Source organism: Aedes aegypti, chromosome 1, assembly GCF_002204515.2.
Source record: "Aedes aegypti strain LVP_AGWG chromosome 1, AaegL5.0 Primary Assembly, whole genome shotgun sequence".
Classification (NCBI taxonomy): Eukaryota; Metazoa; Arthropoda; class Insecta; order Diptera; family Culicidae; genus Aedes; species Aedes aegypti.
In genome coordinates, this window is record NC_035107.1 from 291,025,247 (window position 1) to 291,031,983 (window position 6,737).

Below are 6,737 nucleotides of genomic sequence, written 5' to 3' on the forward strand. Positions count from 1 at the left end.
GTTGTGAGATGGTTTCTGCAATATGTGCCTATGTCGTTGTTGGACTCGCTTACATGATCTCAGTAATAGATGTTAATCAGCAAGCTTTCTTGTTTCGTAATCAACGTTATCCTAATTAGTAAAATAATAAATTTCACACGCTTCTATAACAAGAAAATTTAAGCAGAACTGAAACAGTTGCTATCAACCAACTTTCGCTGCGGAATTTCGTTAAAACGTTGATTTGCAATTGCGGTCACGAATCCTTCCCGGTGTCCACTACAAACACGCCAACATTGCAATATAGGTACCCCCGCACGATTGCGCGCACAGGTGATTTGTATTTGGCGCGTCGTATTCGGCGGCAACATCAGTGCTCATCGACGTTACAGCAAAGGACACAAACGCGGTGGCGAGGGTGGCTCATGCACTGATGATCGATCGGATCAATCGATGTGGTGAGTGAATGTACCGATACAACAGAGGAGGAAGCAATAAAAGTGAAGAGCGATCGCGCGCGTGATTGCGGTCGATTTTCAGTTTCGAACCGACGACTGCGAAATTCAAATTCGATTGGTTTGCAAAATTTATGTTGTTATTCTATCAGGATGGAAGCAAGGTCGGTCACGCAAATGAAGGGACGGACACAATTAGAGGTGGCTTAGAACAGTGTCGATAAGTAAAATTGCGCATAGAATTAATTGCTCAGGGAATCAATAGACATTCAAATCCCTAGTGAAAATCAGGGTCCGGAGAAATGTATATCCTTATAAATCAGCGAAATGTCATCCCAATAATAAAACTTAGAGGTTTTGAGGATAAAGTAGACACTTCAAACTACATATCTGTAATTCACTGAGAGGAAATTGAACGTTGTCATAAATATAAATATTGTTGTGTAAATGTTATGTTTAGGATCGAATCTCACAATTATAAGCTCCAGGTTGCCAAATTTGTATAAATTCCTGTTTTTTCAATGTTCAATTTCAACTAAGATTTATCACATACGTGCTTTCACCAAGCATGCAAAATAGGACTCATCTTCTATTTAGGATATAGTTTGGTTTAATTCCTCGATTATATATTGATTTGGATACCGCGGGGCAAGTGGGTAAATGGGCTAAGGGAAAATAACATGTATATATGAGCAAATGTGTTAACTTATCGATTGGGGCCTTTCTTAGCCGAGTGTTTAGAGTCCGCGGCTACAATGCAAAGCTTTGCTGAAGGTGTTTGGGTTTGATTCATGATCAGTCCCGGATCTTTCGTAAAGGAAATTTCCTTGACTTCACTGGGCATAAAGTGTCATCGTACTTGCCACACAATATACGAATGCAAAAATGGCAACTTCGGCAAAGAAAGCTCTCAGTTAATAACTAGAAGTGCTCATTAGAACACTAATCTGAGAAGCAAGCTGTATCACAGTGAGGACGTTAATGCCAAGAAGAAGTAGAAGAAGAATATTTTGTTGCTACCTTTTGCGGTGTTGAGTTACAGCTTAGTAAAAGCAGCAAAAGCAATAACTGGCTAAATATGTATAGTCAGCTAAGATTTGTAGCTGCAAAACGTTTACGTTACAGCTGTATTAATCGCTGTAATCGTTCTATTTCTGACAGGTTTCATTTTTTTACAGTGTTTGCTGCTTCAATTCAACTGTTATACAGCAGAAAACAAATAATCTTGGTTTATAGCGCTGAAATTGTTAGTTGGGACAGTCGAATTTCGATCGTTGCACTATCATTAGGTGGGCTTCGTTTTAATTTGGCTCCCTTTAGGCTATAGCTCACTTAAAACGAAGACAAACGTCATTTTCGACATAAAGTTCAATTTACCAATGTTGGTAGTTCCGAATTTCTATTGTATTAAATATTTTGACAGCTTACTCAGTCTTTCACTAGGTGGGCTACAGGTTTAGCGCAACGAATAAGTTAAAGGGTTCAATTGACATAAGTTAAAACCGGAAAATATAACTAACCTACGATCGATTCTTATCAAAATTACTAAACGAATTTTCTGTTGAGTTCTAGAGGAGTTCCTTGAAAAATGTATGTTTTGAACTTCAGTGAACTTTCCAACTTATTTTCTGAAAAAGTTTTGTTGAGGTAGAAGGTAAGTGAATAATATCTACTGGTTATTACTCTAGAAATTTGAAAAGAAATTATTTAAACAGTTCCTCAAACTTTACCTTTGTTTCCACTACAAATTTCGCCTAAATATTGACAATTTGGCGCGGTAAATGGCTGGGCATGGCGTACCATTGGTACCTCGCGTACCTGCAGGAATAAAATAGACCCCTTTGTGCGGTCCTTAGCCTCTTGCCCAGCAACTCCTATCCCTACCTCCTCGTGGTACTGGCCGGGGTACGAGTAACCTTGGGGAAGATCGGGTAACCAACCCCCGGTGGGAACTTTGGTCGTATGCTGACAGGGAAGGGGGGGTTTGCTTTTGCAAACCTGGAGCGTCTGTACTCCACGTTAGGAGCGGCTCACAACAGCGTCTGTTCCCCATGTCAGGGGCGGCTGATCATCGTCCGAGTGCCAGAGAAGGACTCTAAGCTAAACTGCGCACTATGGCCCTCCGAATGGTCCTCCGGAAATCTAGGGGGTTGGTGTCAGGCCCTGCAAGCCAACCGTAAAAACACATCAGCACAGGAACGTCAACGAGAGAATACGGACCGGAACAATCGGCAAAGACCACAGCGACGAAAATGGACTAGCGATTGGAAACTCGGTACGTGGAACTGCAAATCTCTTAACTTCATTGGAAGTACTCGCATACTCTCCGATGTACTGAAGACCCGCGGTTTCGACATCGTAGCGCTGCAGGAGGTGTGCTGGACAGGAGCATTGGTGCGAACGTTTAGAGGTAATCATACCATCTACCAGAGCTGCGGCAACACACGCGAGCTGGGAACAGCTTTCATAGTGATGGGTGATATGCAAAGGCGCGTGATCGGGTGGTGGCCGATCAATGAACGAATGTGCAAGTTAAGAATCAAAGGCCGATTCTTTAACTTCAGCATAATCAACGTGCATAGCCCACACTCCGGAAGCACTGATGATGACAAGGACGCATTTTACGCGCAGCTCGAACGCGAGTACGACCGCTGCCCAAGCCACGACGTCAAGATCATCATAGGAGATTTGAACGCTCAGGTTGGCCAGGAGGAGGAGTTCAGACCGACGATTGGAAAGTTCAGCGCCCACCGGCTGACGAACGAGAACGGCCTACGACTGATAGATTTTGCCGCCTCCAAGAACATGGCCATTCGTAGCACCTATTTCCAGCACAGCCTCCCGTATCGGTACACCTGGAGATCACCTCAGCAGACAGAATCGCAAATCGACCACGTTTTGATCGATGGACGGCACTTCTCCGACATAACCGACGTCAGAACCTATCGTGGCGCCAACATTGACTCCGACCACTACATTGGTGATGGTGAAACTGCGCCCAAAACTATCCGTCATCAACAATGTACGGTACCGACGCCCGCCCCGGTACAATCTCGAGCGGCTGAAACAACCGGATGTCGCCAATGCGTACGCGCAGCATCTTGAGGCAGCGTTGCCGGATGAGGGCGAGCTCGATAGGGCCCCTCTTGAGGACTGCTGGAGGACAGTCAAAGCAGCCATTAACGACGCTGCCGAAAACGTTGTCGGATATGTGGAACGGAGCTCAAGAAACGATTGGTTCGACGAGGAGTGCCAGGAGGTTTTAGAGGAGAAGAATGCAGCGCGGGCTGCAATGCTGCAGCATGGTACGCGGCAAAATGTGGAACGATACAGACTGAAGCGGAAACAGCAAACCCGCCTATTCCGGGACAAAAAGCGCCGCCTGGAAGAGGTGGAATGCCAAGAGATGGAGTTGCTGTACCGTTCTCAAGAAACGCGGAAGTTCTATCAGAAGCTCAACACATCCCGCAAAGGCTTCGTGCCGCGAGCTGAGATGTGCCGGGATAAGGATGGGAGCATCTTGACGGACGGACGCGAGGTGATCGAAAGGTGGAAGCAGCACTACGATGAACACCTAAATGGCGCAGAGAACACAGGCACAGAAGGACAGGACAGCGAAGGCGATGGCTACGTCAGCACAGCGGACAGCGGAAATCAACCAGCTCCCACGATGGGGGATGTTAAGGATGCCATTCAACAGCTCAAGAACAACAAAGCCGCTGGCAAGGATGGTATCGGAGCCGAACAGGTTGGCCGCTTGTCTGCATCGGCTGATAGTCAGAATCTGGGAAACGGAACAGCTACCGGAGGAGTGGAAGCAAGGCGTTATATGCCCTATCTACAAAAAGGGCGACAAACTGGAGTGTGAAAATTATCGTGCAATCACCATCCTAAACGCCGCCTATAAAGTGCTATCCCAGATTCTCTTCCGTCGTCTATCACCTATAGCAAACGAGTTCGTGGGAAGTTATCAAGCAGATTTCATTGACGGCCGCTTGACAACGGACCAGATCTTTTCCGTGCGGCAAATCCTCCAGAAATGCCGTGAGTACCAGGTCCCTACGCACCATTTGTTCATCGATTTCAAGGCGGCATACGATAGTATCGACCGCATAGAGCTATGGAAAATCATGGACGAGAACAGCTTCCCCGGGAAGCTCACAAGATTGATCAGAGCAACGATGGACGGTGTGCAAAACTGCGTGAAGATCTCTGGCGAACACTCCAGTTCGTTCGAGTCTCGGCGGGGACTACGACAGGGCGACGGACTTTCGTGCCTGTTGTTCAATATTGCGCTTGAAGGTGTCATGCGGAGAGCCGGACTTAACAGTCGAGGCACGATTTTCACGAGATCCGGACAATTTGTTTGCTTCGCGGACGACATGGATATTATTGGGAGAAAATTTGAAACGGTGGCAGATTTGTTCACCCGCCTGAAATGCGAAGCAACAAGAGTCGGGCTAATGGTGAATGCGTCGAAAACAAAGTACATGCTGGTTGGCGGAACTGAGCGCGACAGGGCCCGCCTAGGAAGCAGTGTTACGATAGACGGGGATACCTTCGAGGTGGTGGACGAGTTCGTCTACCTCGGATCCTTGTTGACGGCTGACAACAATGTTAGTCGGGAAATACTAAGGCGCATCATCAGCGGAAGTCGTGCCTACTATGGGCTCCAGAAGAAACTGCGGTCAAGAAAGATTCACCCCCGCACCAAATGTACGATGTACAAAACGCTCATAAGACCGGTAGTCCTCTATGGGCATGAGGCGTGGACTATGCTCGAGGAGGACTTGCAAGCTCTTGGGGTTTTCGAACGCCGAGTGCTAAGGACGATCTTCGTCGGCGTGCAGGAGAACGGCGTGTGGCGGCGAAGGATGAACCACGAGCTCGCTCAACTCTACGGCGAACCCAGTATCGTGAAGGTAGCTAAAGCTGGAAGGATACGCTGGGCAGGGCATGTTGCAAAAATGCCGGACAACAACCCTGTAAAGATGGTGTTCGCCACGAATCCGGTCGGAACAAGAAGGCGTGGGGCGCAGCGAGCTAGGTGGATTGACCAGGTACACCAGGACCTGGAGAGCGTGGGTCACAGTCGAGGATGGAGAGAAGCGGCCATGAACCGAGGGAATTGGCGAAATATTGTTGGCGAGGCTTTATCAAGATAATTGATGTAAAGCCAAATAAGTAAGTAAGTATTGACAAAAAAATTTCAAGCATTCTGCAAGAAAATTGTACAAGGTGTAATGCAGAAAAATCTCCAGGAATAGCTTCCTTTCTCGAATTCCAGATGTCAAGACAGAAAATAATGTTTGTCTTTCGCATAATAAAAATCCTTACGTCTTTCTGTTTCAGATAAAAAAGATTATAATTGCTTTATCTTCATATCATGGAAGTGGTGACTTAAGTGACCAATTATTGTTTTGAAAATAGTAACTTCAGTGACTTTTTGATGTAAATGACATTTTAGTGACCACGTCAAAAATAGCGACTAATTCACCAAAATCGTCTCGCTACCAACACTGTCTAATGGCTAATTAAACTCCAAGAACACTCCAAATCCTCTCCGGGTTAACACTTCTTAAAAGCTAAGTGCACAGTGCTAAACAGCAGTCTTCGAAATATGCTTTGCATTGCGTTGCTTTGATTAATTAATTAGAGAGTAAGAAAATGCACTCTCCTCTTTTCCCAATCTAACATTGCTTTGATTTGCTCCTATCATTCCGTGAAAATACTGCATCAAAGATCTAAACAAATACAAACTCCTTCCGTTGAGCAAACATGGGCAGTAGGCATAGCGACCATGCGATTATCCTTTCATTGTGTGGCTGAAAAGTGTCAGACAGCAGTTCTCGGCGATTGAAAATTTGAAAGAATATAATGCGGAACTTTTTTTTTATTTACTTAGGGTTTTATTGGATTTTATGTTTACTAATTTGCTAATTCTTTATTTGCTTTTAGGGGACACCTGAAGAAATTCTGTATGCTCCTAAAAAGATTCCAGTGCAGTATAAATTTAATTTTAATCCAAAATTAAAGGATATTCCTAAGGCTAAGTAGCCCATCATTCATTTTGGCAGCCATTTTGATTTTGCAGTTTGCAATTTCAAAGAAATAGAACTCAGTCATCTTAAGTAATATTGATTCAGAAAAGTATTACTACTTGCGCTCACATGTAGAAAGTATGCTGATACTTTTTCAGCTATTATAGTGCAAAACTAAGTGCTCTTTTTTTATTAGCAAGACGAATTAGCCACAAACATCGATGACTAGTACAAATTTCAATGACGGCCTATTTCGCCTTAA